The sequence below is a fragment of the Rattus norvegicus genome, chromosome 1 (genome assembly GCF_036323735.1).
Source record: "Rattus norvegicus strain BN/NHsdMcwi chromosome 1, GRCr8, whole genome shotgun sequence".
In the NCBI taxonomy this organism is placed as follows: Eukaryota; Metazoa; Chordata; class Mammalia; order Rodentia; family Muridae; genus Rattus; species Rattus norvegicus.
This window is the reverse complement of record NC_086019.1, coordinates 173,484,406-173,487,828: the sequence shown is the minus strand read 5'-3', so window position 1 is coordinate 173,487,828 and position 3,423 is coordinate 173,484,406. Positions and strand designations below refer to the sequence as shown.

Genomic DNA, 3,423 nt, shown 5'->3' with positions numbered 1-3,423 from the left:
TTTGGAGACTTGATTGTTTGTTGGAGGTTGAGTTTTGCTTTCCAAAATTGTTTGCCCTGAAGTTCTCTGTATTTTTGATGCTAATTCCACTGCCTCAAGGACAGCTGCCTAGTCACGTACTCACAACTCTGGTTCCTAACAGCTGAAGCTTCCAGACTCACAGGCGAACAAGACGAGGTGCCCACCACATATCGAGAAAGGCTCAACTTTCACAATCTCCTAAAGCAAAGCCATCTGGCCCCTACCCTTTTGTCCCTGGGCTTTTGGGAGGAATGGTAAGATGACCCAAGGTAGCCATCTCAATGATGGGCAACTTCCTCTAGCCCCAGACCAACCTAAGACACAGGGCCTTGAGGACGACAAGGTGACCCTACGACGGGTAAGGCTGGGGTTGAGAGGTCAATCCTAAGACAGAGATGGCTACACCTCTTTCGGTCATTTGCTCCTCTGCCCAGTTTCTCCCCGGAAATCTTAATGGTCTTCTATAAAAGAAAAAAAGGGGGGAGATGTAGGGAGCCATTCTGAGCTATACAGTCACAAAGGATGTGGGGAGCGGGTGTGGCGGAAGTCCCAAGATGGCGCCCGGGACTGCAGCTAAGTCTCATGACTAGCACCTGACTTCCTCACACAGCTGAAACTAGCCACGTCCACTGTGAGAGCTGCGCAGGTGCACCATGACGCAAGATCAGGCCATGTGACATGGACCTATGAACTGATACCACGCAGTCTGGACTGAGGAGGCGGAGTTGAGGGAGGATATAAAGGTGTGTGCTTGGGGGCTGCGGGGAGTGAGGGAAGAAAAGAGAGATTCCAGTTTGCATGTTGTAAGGTTCCTGAATAAACTGCTTTGAGAAGAACGTTGTGGTGTCGCTCCTTTCCTGCTGGTCGGGGTTGGTTGCGACACATTAGAACACTGGATAAGACTCCAAGCTAATTTCAAATGTGCTATACATACATCAGAGGCTAGTTGGTTTTTGTTTTTTTTTTTGTTTGTTTGTTTGTTTTTTCACCTTAGCATTTACTTCTATCCCATAATCTTGGAACTGTCTTCATTAAAGTTCAACAGGAGATGGCAATGACGACAAAGATGCTGGCTCTACGTCGAAGAACAGCTGCTGGAACTGCCTGGGAAGATCCACACACCAAGAAATCAGGGAGATGCTGTTAGGGTGGGCAGCCGCCTGCAGCCAGCCCAGCATCTATTGAAATAGGGGCTGGGTTGCAGCCCAAGTCTCTCACAGAGGTGTAGCCAATGTCTGCACTTCCTCCAGGCACTTGTCATAGGCCTCGTGATATTCTTCATGGAGCTTCACCATGATCACACAAGTGGGATGCTTGGAGCCCATAGCTGCACCCAGGTCCGTTAGAGGAAATATAGACGTAGGGCAAATTCTGGTCCTCGCACATAACTGGAAGATGGCAGTACCCCTCAATGTGTCTCCTGTCAAAACCATGATCCCTTTCTTGCCCTTGTTGACAAATTTCTGAACCTCCTTCACCCCGTGACGAATCTGCTTCTGCTTCGTGGGCCTTCTTTTTTTTTTTTTTTTTCCCTTTTCTATTTTTCGGAGCTGGGGATCGAACCCAGGGCCTTGCGATTGCTAGGCAAGCGCTCTACCACTGAGCTAAATCCCCAACCCTTCGCGGGCCTTCTTGATGCATTCGTAGCGCTTGTGCATCAGGTGGTGGGAAGCCAGGGTGCTGTGCGATGGGGTTCAGGTAGACGAGCAGCTCTTGGTACCTGTGCTGCTGGCTGCAGCCCTCCCCCTGTGCCTCAGACTCCTCGGTAACGGCCTTTATTTTGGTCATCTTGGGCATAGAGGAACCATGCGCCAGAGGCTAGTCTTAAAATCTGTTGCTCTTCTGTCTATCTCCTGAGTACTGGGATTACAGGCATGTGACACCATACTACTTGGCCCACTTTTAGTTGTTTGCCTAATACTTACACATTTTAAGAATTTGTTGTATACTTTAAGTATCAAACTTTTTTCCAGTATAGGACTAGTTCTTACTAGTTTTTAACTGCATCCTGCTGCCCCCAACACACACACACACACACACACACACACACACACACACACACACACACACACACGGGCTCTCTCTAGTCCTGGATGGCCAATGTAGACCAGGTTGGCCTTGAATTCAGAGATCCACCTGACTCTGCTTCCAGGGTTCTGGGATTAAAGCATGTGACTTTCTGAATCTCTTAACATTTTATTTATTTATTTATTTATTTATTTATTTATTTATTTATTTATTTATTTATTTATTTTTGAGGCACAGTCCATTACTTTGAGGAACTCTCTACATAGACATCCATTTGCCTCTGACTCCCAAGTACTGGGATTAAAAGCGTATGCTCCTACATCAGAAGTATTTAATAGACTTGTACTATATCTTACTTGTTCTAATGCTGTCTGCTGATGATTTCTAGATGGATAATCAAATAATGACAACTTTGTCCCTTTTTTTTTGGTTCTTTTTTTTTCGGAGCTGGGGACCGAACCCAACTTTGTCCCTTTTGTACAAATAATTTTCTTCTTTTTCCTTCCTTTCCTTACATTTTTTCTTCTATATCTACCTTTATTTGTTATTTGTGTACAGAGATACACACATGCCAGAGAACACGTTGGAGGTCAGTGAACAGAGAAAATAAATTGGAAAACAAAAGCCTCGTAAGCTTGGCTAACATGTCCCCACAGACCCTGAAGGAATATAGGTTAATGGTGTCAGAGCCAAGTTGGAAAACAAAGCTACAGGAGTGGGAATTTATTAACATGGGATGATTCATCTATGACTCAGATCTCACTTCTTGGCAAGAGCACAACTAAAGCCTTTCTGGACACTATGCTTCAGTGAATGTTTTGAATCCTGAACACAGGTAGCATGTGAACAGAGCTTCCAGCAATTGTGCAACTATGTAGAAAGTAAGACTCAAAAGTATCCTGTTAGCTGTGTATGGTAGCATGAGCCTACAACCCCAGGACTCAGGAAACTGAAGCACGGACATTAGAAGTTCAAAGTTAGCTTCAGCTACCCTTTCTCTGAAACCAAAGCTAAAAGCAACTGAGAGGACACACTTTCTACTGTATACTGCCCACTGTCCATTGCTATCTTTCCTCAAGTCTATTTATTTATTTAAATGCAGGACTGGGGCTTACATGTCCATATTAGACAAATGACTTATCATTGTGTTATACCCCCAGTCCCAAGGCTGTTTTAACTTTCTTGCCCCACCATCTTTATGGTTTTCAGTAACCTTGATCTCTTTTTTTCGAAGCTGGGGACCGAACCCAGGGCCTTGTGCTTGCTAGGCAAGCGGTCTACCACTGAGCTAAATCCCCAACCCCAACCTTGATCTCTTAACATTGTACAGAGCACCATCATACTGGTTCAGTATATTGAAAACATCAGACAAGT

General features: G+C 45.2%; 1 pseudogene; it reads right to left on the bottom strand.

Moving 5' to 3' along the window:
* Positions 1-961: 961 nt before the first annotated feature.
* Nhp2-ps5 (NHP2 ribonucleoprotein, pseudogene 5) lies at positions 962-2,242 on the bottom strand (annotated as a pseudogene).
* Positions 2,243-3,423: the final 1,181 nt, after the last annotated feature.